Source organism: Chlorocebus sabaeus, chromosome 16 (assembly GCF_047675955.1).
Source record: "Chlorocebus sabaeus isolate Y175 chromosome 16, mChlSab1.0.hap1, whole genome shotgun sequence".
NCBI lineage: Eukaryota > Metazoa > Chordata > Mammalia > Primates > Cercopithecidae > Chlorocebus > Chlorocebus sabaeus.
Genome location: NC_132919.1, coordinates 23,912,383 through 23,932,254, shown reverse-complemented (window position 1 = coordinate 23,932,254; position 19,872 = coordinate 23,912,383). Strand labels below are relative to the sequence as shown.

At 44.9% G+C, this 19,872-nt stretch overlaps 1 long non-coding RNA gene across 1 annotated transcript; it reads left to right on the top strand.

The window, feature by feature from the left end:
* The first annotated feature begins 226 nt into the window (after positions 1-226).
* On the top strand, positions 227-16,136 carry LOC119622965 (uncharacterized). The gene is made up of 7 exons (XR_005239487.2): positions 227-445; positions 3,410-3,571; positions 4,957-5,116; positions 6,245-6,441; positions 7,027-7,119; positions 7,739-7,848; positions 14,940-16,136. It is a non-coding gene; the product is annotated as an uncharacterized lncRNA (long non-coding RNA).
* The last annotated feature ends 3,736 nt before the right edge of the window (positions 16,137-19,872 follow it).

Genomic DNA, 19,872 nt, shown 5'->3' with positions numbered 1-19,872 from the left:
CTAGGAGGCCGCCCGCAGCCGCCTATTGCACGCGGCCCCATACTGAACTCCGGATGCGGCCGCTGGCAAGGCTGCAGCAGGAGAGCCCCTGGCGCCCAGCGGCCACCTTCGTTTAAAGGGGACGCAGCCTGACTGCCGCGGAGCGCTGGTCGGCCCAGCCAATGCGCATGCGCGAGTGGCGAGCGGGTGCTCTTGCGTCACAGTGGTTCCCATGGTTGTCAGAGAAACCACGCCCTGAGGCCTGGCACACAGGAGCCCTCCGCGGCGGCAGTGCTTGGGTGGCGGGGCTCCGAGGCTCCAGCCAGACCTCTCCACGGGGTCGACAGGACTGTCTCCGGATGCCAGGAGTCGTGGCAAAGGGCTGAGCAGGATGTTGAAAGCCCAGGCGGAGTCCGGGGGAAGCAGCGCCGCATCCCAGCCTCAGGCCCGCCCGGACGCTGTTCGGGTGAGTCTCCCCAGAAGTCGTGCCCCCCGTGATCTCGAGGACGGGTCGGCCTGCAGGCCCGTGGGCTGCTCTCTCAACCGAAGGTCGTTCTGGTGGAGAGCCGAACCCTGTAGCCTCAGCGGCTGCCTGGGGGTGTTTGTGTCTGCGCCACTGTTGTATGACTGTATGTGTGTGTATGTATTTGTGTGTCTCCCATTTTCGCTTCTCTCTCTGTCTCTTACTCCCTGTGAGTTTCTTGCCCTCTCTCTGTCGGTTATTTTGTGTGTGTGTGTGTGTGTGTGTGTGTGTGTGTGTAGGAAAGTGCCCTGTGCGCCAAAAAGCGATTTCTTGCCTGTCTGCCTGTCTTTGGTGAGCCTCCCTCCGCGTCTATGCCTGGGTCATGTGTCCGCTTGTCAACCGTTTTCTCGGCGCTTCCACTTTGGGTTTGTGAAGGCCTTGACCAGGTGAGGAGATGTGTGGCTCCCAGAGCAGTAGAAATCTCATCCCCATCCCGTGCGGCCTCTTTTCATGGATCAACATGAACACACTGCAGCCAGGGAGAAAAGCCGCAGGGGGCTCATTGTCCTGCAGGAGAGGAGGAGGCCCACATCACAGAAGAGGCTTGCATCTTTTCAGGTCTCTTCTCTGAGAAAAGAAGCCACACCAGGACACAGGCTGAAAGAGGAAGCCAGGAATGGGAGATGGCCACGATCCCAGTCACGGGAACGCTGGCCTCACTGGACAAGCCACCCGTTTGGCACCCGTCAGCTTAAGCCCCTGGCGGAGGTTCAGTGGCCCGTGGCTGGATATCTTCCATAAGGATCGCTTCCTAGTCCATCAGGGAGACACTTCCCGGAGATCCCTGCCATGATTGTTTCTCTCTGTAAACCTGCTTGGGTTGGAGCCGATTTCCACCGGGGGAGGGGGAGCTTCAGGGCGCCTGCTGGGGTCTCAGGACTCCACTTCAGATCCGATCCTGGAGCCTCCGGGTGAGAAAGCATGGGCTGAGCACATCCCGTGAGGCAGGCATGGTCTCGCTGCAGCCCACAATCATCCCACAGGCCTCAAGGCCTGCCGTCAACTAAAAGTTCACTGAGGCATCTGAGCCCTCTGCCTCCCTCCTCCTTTGAAAGACAAGTCCTTGCCTTCTGGGACAGGTGCTGTCGCATTTCCTCTGCACACCCAGTCTCATTCCTGAGAAGGAGACTCCCCTCTGCTCCTGGGTGGACTGCCCCCTGAAACTTTTGGCCCCCTGCTAGATCCCAGGCATTCTTTGATTTTCCCTGGCATTCATGGAAAGATCACCTGTGCCCCCCTTCCATGGGGCACATGCCTGGACACCATTGTTTCGTTCGCCATCGCCCCGTGTGCCCTCAGTGACACACGTTCACACCATCTGCTCTAGGCTACGCCAGTGCCACGCATTGGCTGCACCTCGGAATGTACTGCAGGCTTGCTGGGCTCTGGGGCTGCCACCTGGTTTCTTCCTCTGGATGTGACTGACCTTCTCTGTCCTTTTGTTTAAAAAGTTCACAAGCTGGCATTGTGCATGACCTCTCTGAGCAGCAGACTCTGGAGGACGTCTCACCCAGCTTTCACCCAGCCAGTCTCCAGCTGGCTGGAGGAAACTAAATCGTGGTTGTGTGCACCAGCAGTAAGAGCTACAGGGCACAGAGGAAAGCAGAGTTTCCTGTGGATTGAGCTAAAAGATTGCAGCAAACGTTTTTGAGGCAGATGTATTTAATCCAAATCCTGGCTCTGCCATACACTGTGTATGGCAGATTGTATTTTCCAAAGATGCCTGCAACAATGTCTCCAATCTCCCATGTTATTATGGTACATGACCTTGCCACTCCTTCCTCTGAGTAGTATACCCTTCTCTTGAATTTGAATGGGCTCGGTACTTGTTTGTAACCAAAAAAAATGGCAGAAGTGAGAGAAGTAAATAGTGGGATTTCTAAGGCAAGGCCAGAAAAGGTGAAGTCACTTGTCCTTGCTTGCTGAAATTCTCAAGCTGGAGTCCTGAGCCTCCATGTGAGCAGTCTGACTGCCCTGAGATCCTGAGCCTATAGAAAGAGAGAGGAGAGAGATTCCTAGCCAGCCTACAGCTCCTCCAGCACTCTACTGTTCCATCTCCAGCCATTGTCTGACTGCAACACACCACTCTCTAAGCTAGAACCAACCAGCTGAGGCCTCCTCAAATTTCTGACCCACAGAGAACATAGGAAAATAGCTATTGTTTTAAGCTGCTAAGTTTTGGGGAGATTTTCTAATGTAGAACTAGAGAACTAGAACACTGTGTGACTTTGCATGAGTCATTTCATTTTCCTGAGTTGCAGTTTCCTGCTCGCAGTGTTGTTGGAATGAAGAGTGTAACTGCACCTAGTTGATGAATAACATAGGGATTGGATGAATGAATGAATGAATGAGGAAGAGAGAAACCTGATCCCTTTCTCACCAATCAATACTGAGAGCCAGACTTAAAGCAACTGTAGGAGGTAGCTTTGTAAATCAATCCTCTTGAACTCTGCTAGGGGAAAGGGGATGGGCTGTTCCAGCAAAATGTGCCACTGTAAGGTATTGATCATTTTGGACAGGATCTGTTTAGAAGCCAGTGTTTTAAAGATGTGCATTGTCTGGGACAACTCTCTTCCCTTCCCCCTCCAACCCTATTACATATTCCCTAACCCTGAAAGTCTCACTCTAGATTATTTACTGCAATGGCCCTGTTTGAGTCAAGAAATAGGACATGGGCAGGAGGAGAGGAGGGATTGAACATTTTCAATTAAAACAAGCTGTCTTTGAACAAAGATTTAAAATCCAGGCAAGAAAGGCAATAATTCTCTTGGCTGGAATGCTTTCCACTGTATTGTAGAATTAAGAGATAAAAAATTGGGGGTGAAAACTCCCAACTCTTCATTATAAACAAAAATCTCAAGATGGTCTGTAAGTTAAAAATCTCGTCATTTTCTGGTTCCTATGTAGGTCATTGATCTGCTTCTCAAAAATGGCAGGGTATAGCCAGCCACATGGGGAAGATGGAATCAAGACACTTACGGCAATAAACTAGAATTCAGCTGGGATTGTCCAAAACTTGGACTGATTCTGTACCTTTCACACAGAGCTCTTTTGAAAAAAAGGGCAGGTGTAAGTATCCTCAGCCTCCTATTTAATGGGGTCCTTCAACAGGTAATAAAGGTTTGAACATTTACTGTTCATTCTCATTCATTCACTCATTCCTTCACGCATCCATTCAAATGTTTGTTGGGCTCCTCCCATGTATATACTGCTATGAAGAGGACAGGGATTGGGGTTAAAGGAAAATTAGACAAATACACTTTATAGCCTAGAGAAGGAAACTGACATGTTCCAGTTAACTATATTACCTGAGAGGCTGTTGCACTGTCATCTTCAGAAAAGCAGGAACTATTTTTTTTTAAAGTTTACTCCACAATGCATACAGTGTAGTTACTATCACCAGTCCTCACCAAAGCCCTGCAAAGTCAAAGTACAATTCTACATATATTTCACAGATGAGGACATTGAAAACAAGAGAGTTTGCATAACTAATTCATTCTCATGGCATGAATGTAACAAAGGTAGCATATGAACTTCAGTGTCTTCTAACAGTGTGCATATGTTGTTTCCTTTCTTGAGTGTAATCATAAATTCAAACACAAAATTCTGTGGATGTGTGGAAGGAGACTGAATTCCAAATGGAGGAATTGTAAAAAGCTTCATGGAGGTGCACATATAACAAAGATTTGAAGGACAAAGACAGGTCTTAAAGTGGGAGGAAGAGAAAGACAAGTATCAGCAGAGAAACGGAGTGTGGCCAGGCACATGACCTGAAATAACACAGAAAAGGGTCCGAGGGCCCATGTAGTTAAACGTGTAGAGTGGAATGTGATGCTGAAATATTAGGCTAGAGACAAGTGAGTGAAGGCTTTGAATGTCAAGAAACTTAAACTTCTATTCTGTGGGCAATAAAAGCCAACAAACATATATGGGTTGTATTTGTCACTCATTTACTCAATGTATATTTACTGATCATCTACTATGTTTATTATGTTCAGGCTTTTTGGAAGGCTCAGGGTATACTATCATTAAAAACAAAAGAAGACAAAACCAAGACAATGGTTCTTAAGTCTAGAAGCAGAGATAAATAGCGAGGTAGTAAAACAAACCAAAAAAACCACACACATATATTGCACTTAATATAGTACTATGAAGAAAATGCACAGAGTCTGTACCTGCAGATAATGCAGGCATGGGAAGGCCTCTCTGAGGAAGAGATATGAACTGGGAGTGAACAGTGACTGCAGCGGTACCTATGAAGAGTGAAGGGTGTCTGGGAAGGGTCCTCGGGTGAGAGACAGAAACTGGAAGAGGGCTGGCGGAGGGTGATGGGCAAGGGCTAGATCACCAAGACCTCTGGGCCACCTTAAAGAGTCTGGACTTTCTTGGTGAATGGGAAGCTACTGAAGAGTTTGAAGCAGGAAAGTGACACGGTCTTATTTTTATTTCCAAAGGTCACTGCTGCACTAAAAGGGAAGGCAAGAGTGGAAGCAGGCAGAGTAGCCAGGGACGACTGCCATGGTCCAGGAGAGGACAAGGGAGACCCCGGCTGTTCGGAGGCAGTAGAGATGGGAAGACGTATTTGTGGGAAGAGCCAACAGGACCTGCTGCCAGGTTGGATGTGGGGCCCAAAGGAGAGGAAGGAGTGAAGGATGACTCCTTCATCTTTGGCTTTAGCAGCTGGGTCAGTGGGGTGCCCTGATCTGGCATTTGAAAGAATGAGGCAGGAAGAGCTTCAGGGGAGAGAGTAGGAGGTCAGTTCGGAGCATGTTGGGTTTGAGCTATGAGACATTAAGTATCCAGGTTCTGAATCAGAAATGGAAAAAAAAAATCAGAAAATGGGAATTGTTTCCGAATTTTCAGCTCTTTGGGATTATTCATGCTACAAATTCTTGCTGACTGTGCAGTGTGTTCCATTCTGCTCAGCTCTCCACCTCTTCCTCTCTGCTCTCAGGGTGTCCCAAGGCCTTTAGGAGAATGGCAACAACTGAAGGATCCTCTGTTCTCCTGTCTCAGGGCCTCAGATCTGGGGCCTTGAGTGTGCACACAAGTGGGAATCAAGAGACCAACATGGTTTTCATCATTAACTAGCCATGTGACCTTGGGCCATTTCCCTTCACTGGGCCTAATTTCTCTGTGGGTAGATGTGGTCTCTCTCGAGTCCTTTTTCAGTTAACATGGTATATTCAAGCAAAGCCCTCAATACAATAAGCTTATGAGAAATCCCATCCTCATTCTTTCATTCACAAATATATACGGAGAACTGACCATGTGCCGTTATTTTAGACACTTGACATATACAGTGAACAAAACTGACAAATACCTCTGTCTTTATGGAGTTTAAATTCTAGCTATGGAAAACAAGCTGTAGACCTAATAATACATGTGTAAATTATATAGAATGCCGGAACGTGGTAAGTACTATGGAGTAAAGATAAAGAATAGGGTAAGGGGAGGGCTGGGGATAAGGAGAAGATCACAGCATTAAGTAGAGTGCTCAGAAAGGCCTCCTTGAGAAGGTAGGGTGGGGATGGGCTTGGGGAGATGAAGGCGCTGGCCAACATCAAAGCGGAGTTAATCCTCCTCATCTGAAACACAGCCCTGACCAGTCACTTCACAATTAGGCTCTTGCTAAATCCAACCCAATCCCAAACTGGGGATAATAATCAGCTTCAGGGACAAGTCCTCCCTCATGGGGTCAGGAACACCTCTTTCGTGGCAATGGCTGTTTTCTGTCTGCAGGTCCAAGTCCTCTTCGCCTCCCAGAGCAGCTTCGGTGGAGACAAGTCTCACACATCCTCTCATCTGGCCTGTGGCCTCCCTTCCCTGTCCTGCTCCTCCCCTTATGGACTCATCTCTGAAGCCTTCTTCATGCTTCTCACTCCCTGCGGCTCTTCTAGAACCCTCAGCAAGCTCAGCTGGCCTGACTGCACTAAAAGGTGCTGAGCTCTGCCCCACTCCTCAGACACAATATCCCACTTCTCCTTTCCCCCTACTTGTGGGCCATAGCAGCTCTGGTTACCATCCCTATTTTGCAGATGAAAAATCAGAAGTCACTTGTCTGATGAGTCACATCAAGTATTGGTGCAAGGAGGATTGAAACCCATTTGTTCATTTATATATTCATATTGAGTGGTTTCTATGTGCCAGACACTGTTCTAGAAGCTAGGATATAACAAAGAGAAAACAGACATATCTCTGTCCTCATAAAGGTCTTTTCTTGCCATTATCTTGCTTCCAAATAAGAAAATTGAACTCCTACCTGCTCCCTGTTTGGAAACTCCCACCTAGAATTCATTTTCTGCTCATACCCCTGCCCCTCCCAGCAACAGATGATCACCATTAAAGGGGGAAGATTAATTGTGCAGAGGGATAGGCCAAGGAAAAATGATTTCTCTTTGGTAAGGCTGACAGCGCTACTAGAATATTAAGAGGCACCTGCCTAGGAGCCTCTAGGTAAGGCCAGAAAAAAAATGTGACAATGAATATCTTTTGTCTCTGCCTCCCTACCAATCCTCCCACAGTGTCGGACAAGTGCATGACTAAACAGATGAATCCTTCTCTGAAGTGCAGTGTGGAGGCTGCCGATGTCATTGCAGAGTCCTTTCCCATTGCAGGCAAGTCCAGAGGCACCCCCTGGGTAAGAAGACCTGGAAAGGAGAGGAGAGGGAGAGAGGAAAGGGAGATGGAGAAGGAGAGAAAGCGAGAAAGAGAGAGATGGATTAGAGAGTCAGGGATAGACAGCAGGAGAGAGGAAGAGACAAAGAGGCCGCAGAGGCAGAGACCAGAAGCGAGAGAGATGGAAACCAACAGAAAAATACAGAGAAACTGGTCAGGATGAAGCAAGAAGATAAGGAGAGAAGGATAATTAGAGAGGCTGAGAGAGACTCAGGCTTGAAAACTGAGGAGAAATGGGGTGAGGGGCAGAGAGAGAAAAACGGAGCAAATGACAGAAAAGGAAAGAATCAAACTGAAAGAGGCATGAGAGAGATACAAATGTAGGCAATAGGAGAAGGGAGGGAGAGGGGAAAGAAAGGCAAAAGATGAGATAGAAAGAGACAAAAGGAAAAAATGCAGAGAAGCACAGCCGCAGAGGACAGACTGTAAATGCGATGTGTAAGACTGAAATAGTGACAGGAACAGTGAGAGACTGAGGACTGAGAGAAGAAGGTGGAGAGACACAGACAGGGACGGGAAGTGAGGCTCTTTTTTGACGGGTGAAATGCAATTCCACAGAGTAGGTATTTCCTGAGAGGCTCACTTCACGGAGAAGACTGGAGATGAATGCTTACACAGAAATTGTGGGAAGAGTGTCCAATTCATCACGGAATGAATTAAAGTTGAGGGTAAGTATAAGGTTTGAAATTAGTTTTCCATTGACACTGTAACAAATCACCACACATTTAGTGGCTTAAAACAACAGACATTTATTCTCTCAATTCTGGAGGCCAGAAGTCAGAAATCAGTTTCACTGGGGCCAAACTCTAGGTGTCACAGGCCTGCATTCCCTCCACAGGCTCTGGGGAGAAAACAGAGAAATAGTTGGTTTCTGGTGGCTGCTGGCTTTTCTTGCTTCTGATCACATCATTTCATCTCTGCCCCCATGGTCACATTGCCTCCTCCCTCTTCAGTGTATGTCAGATCTCCCTCTGCCTCTCTCTTCTAGGGGTACATGTGATCGTATTTAGGACCTACCCAGATGATCCAGGATAGTCTCAACCTTCCATCTGAAGAGTCTTAACCATAACATTTACAAAGACCTTGTTTCCATATAAGGTATTATTGATAGGTTCTAGGGATCAGGAACTGAATGTCTTTGGGGTCATTATTCAGCCTCTTCCACACTGCCTGAGAGTTCATCGGCTTAGCTAAGAGCTGGCATATGAGGCGTCCTGGCATACCCAGGACAAAGGTGCTGGGTGTCAGGGGTGGAATGCTGGCTCTGTGTAAGACACCTTGCTGGGTGCCCCACCAACTCCACCCCACCTGACCTACACAAGCATCAAGTGGATTTACCAGGACTCAGACCCAGATATGTCTAATTTCAGAGTGCTTTTTGCTGGCATTATTTGCTGCCTCTCAAGGGCAATGTTGCCTGCTTTACCTCTTAAACATAGTAAATCTGCTCCTCCCCTTCCTCCACTGCTATTGCATTGTTCGGATCCTTGTCTGTTATCTAAACTATTGCTTCAGCGTCCTAATTGGTCTTCTGGCTTCTGGTTTCTCTCCATTATTGCTGAGAATGATTGCTGACCTTGTCATTTCCTGACCTACAACCCTACACTGTCACCTCCAAGGTAAGATCTAAACTCTTAGATCTGGCTTTCATGGCCTTCCATAAGCTCGTCTAAGCCTTATCTCCTGACACTGTATTCCATTGTGCGTGTATTTAGAAGGCCAGGTTTAAAGTCCACAAAGCGTGGGTTTTAGTTTAGCTGTGTGAACCTGGGCAGGCTATTTACTGTCTCTGAGCCTTAGTTTCCTCATCTCCACAATAGATAATGCTTCCTACCTCAGGATTATTGTATTGATTAAAAATTATGTATCCAAGGTACCCAGTACAATGCTGGTATACAGTAGCTTTTTTATTATCATTACTACATATGAAACTGTCATCTCCAACAAAGTATGAGCTCTTTAAGGACAAGAATGTGTCACGTTCACATTTGTTTCCAGAGTTATTTAGCACGTTAGGCCTATGAACAAAGATAGGGAGAAAAAGCAAGACTAAAACAAATCAAGATGAGAGAGAGATAAAGAAAAGGACAGAGAGACAGAGGAAGGGAGAGATGAAGAAACTATTTGTAAAATTCTGTGTTTTCTGGACATTCGGTATAACACCTTGTAGGTTTCTTCCATGCTGTGTGCCTCGGTTTCCTCTCCTGTAAAATTGGCGGGCAGTTTTACTCAATGATCTCTAGTTCTAATTCTCACTCTCTGCTCTAGCCTGGGAAAAGTGTTTCCCTGGAGCAGGGGATACCCTTTCTGACCAAGCCGATGAGGGGCAGCTTCATCAGGTGTCCAGTGCTGCCCACTACCCTAATGGGGTCTTTTGAGGAGAAGCCAGGTTAGAGGCTGGTGGGCTAGAACAGATGGAGAGCTGACCTCAGTTATAATGTGCCTGATTCTGGATGGGATAACCTTGGCGAGTATTTGGACTTTAGACCACATTAGGCAGGTTGCTCTTATTCATTCACTCATTCATTCATTTTTTATTTATTTTTCATTCATTCATTTATTTTTGAGACGGAGTCTTGCTCTGTCACATAGGCTGGAGTACAGTGGCACGATCTTGGCTCACTGCAACCTCTGCCTTCTGGGTTCAAGTGATTCTCCTGCCTCAGCCTCCCCAGTAGCTGGGACTGCAGGTATGTGCCACCACACCTGGCTAATTTTTGTGTTTTTAGTAGAGACGAGGTTTCGCCATGCTGACCAGGCTGGTCTCAAACTCCTGACCTTGTGACCTGTACGCCTCAGTCTCCCAAAGTGCCAGGATAACAGGCATGACCTAATGCTCATTCATTATTTATTACTCATTGATTCATTCAACAGATAAGTTATCAATCACCTCTTCTGTGCTGGGCCATGTAATAGGTATATAGAACATTCACACTGGCTATGTAGAGTAAACAAAACAGGGATGGCTGTGCTCTCAATCTGTTTATAGTCCAGGTACTATTGACATATTTGGCTAAAAGATTCTGTGTTGTGGGGGCAGTCCTGTGCATTGTAGGGTGTTTAGCAGCATCCCTGGTTTCTCCCACTAGATGTCAGCAGCAGCCACCTCATTGTGACAACCAAGCGTGTCTTCAAACATTGCCAAACATTCCCTGGGGCAAATGCACCTGTGGGTGAGAATCACTGGTCTAGCGGTTGTACAGTATCTGGTGGAGATGCAGCAAGTGACATGAGAGAGGTGGGCCGGATCTTGACTGGGAAGGGTCTTGGCTTCCCTACTTGGAAACAAGCAATCCCTGAATGGATCCCTGGAGACAGGGAATGGGAAAGGGATCCCACTCACAGGCTGCATTAATCTGGTAGACTGTTATCTAACCACCCTCCTCATTACTTTGCCAGGGAAGAGTGTCTTCCCTCCATTTCTAGCACACCTCAGTACCCGAGATGCCTCTCCCTTCTCTACTTGCCCAAGACTGCTGGTATTTATAGCTTGTCTGTCTAACTCAGACCCACTTCTCACTCAAGAGGGAAATTAATCTCTCTCTCCAGATCCCACACTATCACTTGCCTCATGGCTTCCTCATTCACCTGCTCTTCCAATCCAGGCACCAGCAATTTCCCAGCTGTGCCTCCCTTTCCCCACTGACAGTTGACCATGGCTCTGAAAATTGGCTCTTGGAATCAGTTGTGCCTGCCCAGCTGGGCCCCAGCTCAGCAGTGCCTGGGACTTTGATGTAGCTCAACCTGAGAGGGGGCTCTGCTTTTCTGAGAGATACTCAGCTCCTGCTTGTCTCACATGTATTTTTAGAAGCTTCAACTGGATGCACAGTTAAAAATGAGACTGAAGACCAAAGTAAATATTTGCATAGCAGGATCTTGGAGTGGCGGGGAAGAGAGAAGGAAGAGAGGAGTTCTGATGGGCCTGGCTTCAGGCCTCAGCTCTGTTTCTGAGTGGCTGCACTTGCTTGGGGCAAGTCTCCTCTAGGTATCAGTTTTCCAATCTGTAAATTTGGAGGAGGGATTAGCTTGCAGATGAAATGTTTTGAGACATTTCAGCTCTGATGTTCTGTGAGCCTCTATATCAGAAGGGCCATTAAGGGGTTCCTGAACCCTCTGATACTACAGACAAACTGTGTAAATTTTCTGGGGAGAGTATTCATAATTTTCTATAATTTTCAGAAAAAAATGAGCATCTTCTAAAATGTTAAGAATCTCTGCTCTAGGTCTATGGATAGAGATAATTGAGTTTATCACCACCTTCCTGGTAATATTCCTTCTTCTCATTTTCTGACCTGTTCCCTTGTTACAGTCTGACTCCTCTGGGATTAGTGAGAATCTGGCAGAGTGCGGGGGAGTAAAATCAAGTTAGACTTGAAATGGAATGAACAATATGAAGAATCTATCCTGACTGCATCTGCATTAACTTAACTAAAAAACCTCAAAGAGTCTGGCGGCCCAAGTCTGCCGCAGGGGTCAAAGAACAGTTCAGCAAAGATGATCCCTAGGAAGTGACTGCGAAACTCTGCTGAAATCTGGGCCATTCTGTGGGTGAGAACTGGGGTTCAGTCCTTTTCTGGGAAGCATCAAATCCTGGGCTCAGAACTTAAAAGACCCACTATAGGGTTTGCTGGAGGGACAGGACATGGGGTCCTCCACCTTTAAAAGAAGCCCACTCTCCTGCCCTTGTGTCTTCACCCCTGATTAGGCCTGAATCTGAAGCACTTACATGGATTAATGGAATGAGCAATGTTCTGTGAATCAAGAGACCTATATTTGAGCATCAGCTTTTACCAAATGCTGTATGCCTTGGGCAGCCTTGGGCAGGTCACTGACCCACTCCTGGGCTTCAGTTTCTCCATTTAGATGATAAAGAGGTATTGGCTTGCTTCACAGTTTCACCAAAGAATGACTGTTATTATAGTGACACTCCATTTTAATACCTCGTTACTGGCCATTTCCTTGTGTTTATTCCTCATTTTGAGACATCCTTGTTATATTTCAAGCAAACCAGCAATGAATCCCATGCCTAGGAAGGGTGGGATGATAAACTTAAATTCCAGTCTTTAGGACCCTCCTGGCTCTAACATTTTATGATTTTTTTTCTGCTCTGATGTTACTTTCTTTTTTAACTGTTGTTCTGAACTTAAAACTTAGGAAATGAAATTAATGTTGATGATCATGGACTGTTTTCCAGGTACTGTGCTAGTTTCATTTATTACAAGCAAGGTAGATTTTGGTATCCTTGTGTTACAGGTTAGAAAACTGAGGTTCAGAGATGTCAACTTTCTAATACCACTCAGTTAGCAAGCGGATGGTTAGGACTTAAACTCGGGTCTGTCCTATTACAAGGCCTGTGGCTTGAAAAAATATTTTTATGCTATAATTCTTTATTGTTTTAACTTTCTTAAAATTAATTCATTTATTCAATATTTATTGAGTACCTGCTGTATAAGGTACTGTACTAGACGCTATGGGTTTAGAGATGAGAAATCAGTCTGTTCTTGAGCAGCCTTTAGAGAAGATACGTAAATAAAAGTTGCAAGTTAGGGCAATGACACTATGGCAGAGGGAAATAAGGGAAGTCAGGGTGCAAAAAATGGGATTTAGTATTGGAGACACCCTGGAAGCTTGTCAGAATAGGAAACACCTGAGCTGAATGGTGGGGGTAAGATTGTCTTTTTCTTTTTTTACTGAGATAACTCTTCATTAAACAAGTTAGTCAACAATTAGTTCAGAATCTATGATGTACCAGATACTTTTCTAGTTTCAGGAACACAGTTGCGTACAACGACAAACTCTTGTGGAGCTCACAAGGGAAGAAAGGCAGTAAACCAACCAACAAATACAGTATAAGATTGAAATCCAGGTGACTTGGAGGAAAAGTAAGACTTGGTCAGGTAAAGTTGAATGGCATGAAACAGCATCCTGAATAAAGGCAGAGGCATGTGCAAGCATGCTGAGGCACGACGATCCCTTCAAAGATGTTTGTCATGGCTGGAATATCTTCTAAAAGATGAAGAAGGAAGTAAGAGAAAAATGCAAGCACAGATCATCATGAATGCCTTGTGTGATGTTATGAGTATGAACTTTCTTCTGCAGATAATGGGAAGTCAGGGGAGGGTTTTAAGAGACAGAGACACAATGCTCAAATTTGGTTCCAGGGTGATTTCTCCTGTGACCCTGGTGAAGGGGGATTTGGAGGGGACCCAGACTATAGACAGGAGGAAAGGTCCTGGTCCAGGGAGAATGGTGAGTGGGCCTGAGCTCAGGCACTATCAGGGGAGTTGTGAGAAAGACAAAGAATTGGAAATATTTGTCTAGTAAGAAAGATGATACTTGGGTGCTGGAAGAGGTGACTAGACTAGGAAAAGTATCAAGAACAGCATACCAGGTTCCTGCCTTGGAGAACTATGTGGTGGTGTCCCCATCAACCTTGGGTAGGAAGTCTAAAGGTGGCAGGGAGCTCTGTGTTCCCTAGAGTACTTTCCATCTTACCCTTCTTAGTAGTAATGTTGCCTAATTTTATTTTACTGTACCAATGTGCCAAGTGGCTATTATGATTCCTATAGTGAATCTCCATTAAAAGGACCAGTTACTGCAATTTTCCTGTATCTAATGCTCTTCTGCGGATATGTCAAGCAAAGCTGACAATGATCCCACTCACAGGATGGGTATGAGGTTGGCCTTAAACTCCCCATGAGGCCAACATATTTATCCAGTCTTTAGGACAGAATATGTTTTCTCTGGAACTTTTCCTTTCTCTTCCATTCTCACTCCCCCACACCTCTGATGGGCCAGCAGGCCTGTCTGTCTGACTGACTGCCTCCTTCTCTTTCATATATGCTAATCAGGATCCAGTCACTGTCAGGATATAAAACATGCCTGTTCCATGTCTCATTCCGTCCTGATCCATTTTAGTAACAATAAGAACAAGCATATTATATCCCACGTGCTCATTCATCCCATGGACAACAGGATTTCTTAAAACAGTTCTATGCCGTTTGTCATGTTTCCTCTGTGGCAGGGCCTCTGCCCAAGACTGTTCCAAACCCCCCTGCCTTGTTGCCTCTAAGTAAGTAACTCCTACTAATTCTTCAGACGTCAACTCCAGTGCCACTTTGACAAGAGAGCCATCCCTGACCTCTGCGCTGAGTCAGTCTGCCATCCTGTACTCTCCCAGAACTTCCTGGCACTCCTTCACAGTTCTGTCACAGTGGTGACTTTACATTGTATGTGTAATTTTTGAGAAATATCTATTTCTTTTTTGTTTTGTTTTGTTTTTGAGATGGAGTCTCACTCTCTAGTCCAAGCTGGAGTTCAATGGCACGATCTCGGCTCACTGCAACCTCCACCTCCTGGGTTCAAGCGATTGTCATGCCTCAGCCTTCCAAGTAGCCAGGACTACAGGGGCACGCCGTTGAGCCTGGCTAATTTTTTGTATTTTAGTAGAAACAGGGTTTCACTATGTTGCCCAGGGTGGTCACAAACTCCTGAGCTCAGGAGATCCTCCTACCTCGGCCTTTCAAACTGCTGGGATTACAGGTGTTAGCCACTGTGCCTGGCCAAATACCTGTTTCTTTCACTAGGCTACCAAGTTCTGTGATTGCAAAAATGATGTCTGCTTTGTTCACCATAATTTCCCCTGTGCTTAGCAGTGTCTGGTACATTAGGTGTTCAATTAAATATTTGCTATGTGAAACAATCAATATCGCTAATGGCAGGAATTTACATTAGCTTCTGTTTCTTTTCTTCTTCCTAGGCCAAGATTATCTCAGGATTTCATGAAGAGGAGAAATGGAGGTCATTTCCTAGAGATTAATGGAGAATTTGATTGTGAGAAGAAAATTGTTTAAGGAGCAGGGGTGGGTGTGGAGGCAAATGTCACACACTCCAGAAGGTAAAGTGAGCTGGCTCTTCCCCTCTTACTCCTTGGAAAGAGGGAAAGCTCATCAGAGCCAGGACCCTGGAAAAGCGATGTGATGAAGAGAAGGAGGCCCTGAATAGCACCATCTGAAAGGCATTTCCAAGGAAGCCAGGGATGTGACTCTGTCTTGGTTGCAGAGATCAAAAGGTTTTGTGAAGGAAGCAATGGCTCTCTAGCCCCCTTCTGGGTGGATTCTGGGGTAGAGGGATCCGGTTCCTTTGATAACTGGTTAGTTATAGCTATAGGGTGAAGCCAATTGAGTAATATTGGTCTGGGCTTCCAGAGACACAAGGTCTTCTTGAACCATAAGCTCTCCGAACAATGCCCCACCTAGGCAGAGCAGAGAACCCTGAACTTTTGCCTGGAGAGAACAAAGAAGTGCACGTCTTGGGAGCCACCAGACCTGGGACTACCCATCGGACCCCTAACCTCCACTGTTCTTGGCCTGTCTCTCTTTCCCATTGGATTGTGAGTTCTTAGAGGACAGAGACTACCTCTTCTCCATCCTTGTTTCCCTAGCCTAATACACCATCAAATAATGCTGCAGAAAGAAAAAGTAAAGGAATAAATAAATAAACCTTAGATAAGTGGTCCATCCACTAATCCTCAATTCCTGATTAGTAAAATGAGAATAACAATAGCTACTAACAAAAGTATTGTATAGATTGTATGACTTAATGAATGTGAAAGCACCTGGTATGGAATTTAACATAAAATAGATAATCAAAAATACATTATCCTCTTTGTTTCGACTTTAATCACACATCCTCCCTTTAAGTACTTACTGAACTTTAGTGACTTTCATATTTTCTAGCCTTAACTTGACAGTGCATCAGTGGTTAAAGAATCATAAAATATCAGAGCAAGAGGGTACCAAAAGTGGATATTTGTCTTGCTTTGTCTTGTTTTATTTTCCTGCTCTTAATGTATTCCCTCTCACACACATCATTTTCCTGTATTGAGCCCCCAATCTCAATTCTGTGACTCAGGAGGAGCTGACCCCATTCAGACTCTGGGGTTGGAGTCAGCCCAATGGTGGCCAATCAGAGCACTGATATACCTCTTTCCACAGTGATTAGTGAGGTATGGCATGGCCCATACCTGACTCAGTTCTGGGACTTGTGAAACAGGGAATTACACTTACACTGAGAGGCTGGGATATCCACCAGGAGCTTCTGGCAGCCAATTTGCTTCTAGCAGGGGAGAGCTGGTTGAGAAATGAAGCCAATGCTTAAGAAACAGTGCTGAGGGGTTGAGGACGGAGAGCTTCAGACTAAGCCTTGATGATGCTGAGTCCTTAGATCCAGATATGCCTGAAACAAGTATCCCTTTGGACTTTTGAGTTTTATGAGCTAATTAATTTCCCTTTTTATTTAAGTCAGTTTGAGTTGGGTTTTCTGTCCCTTGCAACCAAATTTTGGCTAATACAAGATGTTGGCATTTGTTTCATCATACCTCTGAATTTTACAGATGAGGAAGAGATTTGCAAATCACATGAGCAGTTTTTATACACAACCAATTTTCCAAATAACTATATTGCTTTAATTCCTTTTATCCTTACTGCTGACCAGAACAGGGACAGGTTGTTCTTATACCTGAATAGGGTCATAGAATATTGATGTTGGTCACAGAATGCCTCATCTTTCTGTAACAGCAAATTTTTACATTGAAGTCCTTGGGAGTCAGTTTTGTTTTGCATTACAATGTTTGTACCCCCGAGCAGAACTGCTGATGACTATCCTTTTCCTTCCACACAGCATAATAAGCAGCAATTAATTACAATCACAAGGAGACAGCAGAAATGAACACAGCATTAATTGGACAGAAGTAATCAAAATCTCCCTTAGCCCACAGTTAGTACCTGTATGCAGGAAGATGTGAGGAGGCACATGCATGTGTACACACACACACACATACACCCTGCAGTCAACCAGGGAATAAGAAGAGGCTATATGATGAGCATGCTCTCTCATCAGCATGGTACAGTAGAAAACAAATCAAGGACTTTGGAGTCACAAAGATCCCACCACTTACCAGTTGCTTAAACTTAGCTTTCTCGTTTGTAAAACAAGGATACACAGACCTACTTCAAAGTGGATGAGAATATTAAATAAGAGTATTATATGTAAAGCACTTTTTACTGGTATGTAGCAGGAACTCTATACCTTCTAGTTCTTTTTCCCTCCACATCAAACACCTTTTGTGGCTGGTAGAGAATGAAGACCTAATAAGATCGGAAATTTTAGACCCTCGGATGTTCTTAATTCAGCCTAACCAATTTGATCATCTCCCCTAGACCCTCCGCTTAATCCTACACCATTCCCCTTTCCCAGTCTCTGCCCCCTGCCCCCCATTCCTGCTTCCTCTTGCCTCTTTGCCTCTTTCCCCTCTGGGTTGTCAGTTCTGGGAGGGCAGTTTGGTATCTCTGTTGCCCCTCACAGGACCTGACACACAGTAAACAATGAGTGGACATTTGTTTAATAACTATTGATGGAGTCTGTGTCTGTGCTTATGTTCTCCTTCCACCCGGAGCATCCAGCCCTTCTATCTTGGTCTCAGTCTTAGTCATCCTTCAAGGTTTAGCCTGGAAGCTACCACCTCCTCCATGAAATCTTTGAAACTTGTCCCTGGGACCACTATCCCCTCCTCCGAACTCGGTACCTCTTTCATGACACCTGCAGCTTTTTATCTTGTGTTATAAAATTTACACAGGTGTTTCTTCTTCACTATGACCTCGAGTTTCTTCACTCAGTCATTCAACCTCTTTGAGTTAGTGTTTGCTGGTAACTATAGATACTGAGGCATCAGAATGGGTATGTGTCCTTGAGATGCCCAGGTTCAAATTAGTACTTGAGCACAGCAATTGTGTCTGACTCATCTTTCAACACCCCATGCCTTGGGCCACTGTGGGTGATCCTCAAATACTTGAAAATGGCAATAGGTAGCCTATGAGAAGGCATCTGAGTCAGAATACTGGTGAGTCTTGTGAGGTTATAGAAGGCCAGTGAGCTCCCTCAAGTTGGACACAAATGCCCCTGGGTTTTCTGAAGGAAAATATTTTATAATATGGAGAGAAATCTGGCTCTAGATCATGCCATATACTACGTACTCAAATCAAAAAATCCCTGAATAAACTGACTTGGTGCCCAGGGATATACAGCTTCAACAATTTACCTGAAGAAGCTCTGACCTACAATCAGGCCCAGCTTTGCCACTGGTTTCACAGTGATGTTGAACAAGTCATTTATCTTCTCTGGGTATCAGTTTAGCTACCTCAACTTTATGCAACCAACAATTATGGACACCTACTGTGTTTCTGGCACTGTGCCTAGTCCTGGAAATACAGAAATAACTCATATATGATTAGCAATTTTGAAGGCACTAATCTAGTAGGCACTATGAAAAGGGCCATCAAAGAGAGGTGTTGTAACAACTCTACTTATGTAGCTCTCGTTCTTCCTTTCTTTCTGGATAAATTCCCAAGCTCCTTTACCTGACATCAGGTTTCTTGTGATTTGCCACTGCCTACCTGTTTAGTTTCTCCTCCACATTGACCCTGCACCCCATCCTGTCCATACTATAGTGCTAGTCATTCCCTAATGCTCCATTATCATTCACGTATTTGCCCATGTAGTATCACTCCAAAATTCTCTAGCTGCTAAATGTATGGTGATCCTTCAACACAAAGTGAAAGTGCCATAATTGAGGTGTACACAGAAAGAGCATCACATTTGTAAAGGAAGAAGAATTCTAATATTATAGTTTTTAAAAAAACTTCTTTTATTCTTTTCTTTTTCTTTCTTTCTTTTTCCTTCCTTCTCTCCTTCCCTTCTTTCCCTTCCCTTCCTTCCTCTTCTCTCTCTCCTTTCTTTCTTTTGTAAAAGGAAGAGATTGGATTAGATTAACTCTACCAACGCTGTACCACCCAATGATCAATGATGTAGTAATTACCTAAACTTTGTACTGGGTCTTTGGACCTCATGATCACACTATCTGACCTGTGCTTCCCTCATGGTGTTTGAAAATGTCCCAAGAGCCAATTAACCCATGTGATGGTTCATTTTATGTGTCAACTTGACTGAGATGCCCAGATATTTGGTCAAACATTATTGTGGATATGTCTGTGAGGGTATTTCTGGGTGAGATTAAAATTTGCGAGAGTAGACTTAGTTAAGTAGATTGCCCTCCCTGATATGGGTGAGCCTCATCCAATCAGTTGAAGACTGAATAAACAAAGAGGCTGAGAGGGCATTTCCTCTCTACTGACTGCTGACTACTCGAGCTGGGACATGGGTCTTTTTTGACTTTTGGACAAGAACTGAAATACGGTTCTTCTTGGGTCTCAAGTCTGTTGACTTTCAGATTGGAACTTGCACCATCAGCTCTCTTGTTTCTCAGGCCTTCAGCCTTAGACATATCAGCTCTCCTGGGACTCCAACTCATTGACTGCAGATTTGGGACTTCTCAGTCTCCATAATTGCATAAGCCAATTCTTTATAATAAATGTCTTTATGCATATAATCTCTTTACATATATATATGAAAGCAGAACCAAAAGGAGATATATAGATGTAGATATAGATACAGACGTAGACATAGATATAGATATTGATATTGACATAAATATTCTATTGGTTCTATTTCTCTGGAGAACCCTGACTAATGTGACCATATTGCAGGCCTTGGGCTTGGTTTTCTGAAGAATGTTCCTCTCAATGGTGAGTAAAATGTCAAGTCTCCTCTACCACACCCAACTTTTCATTTCCTAT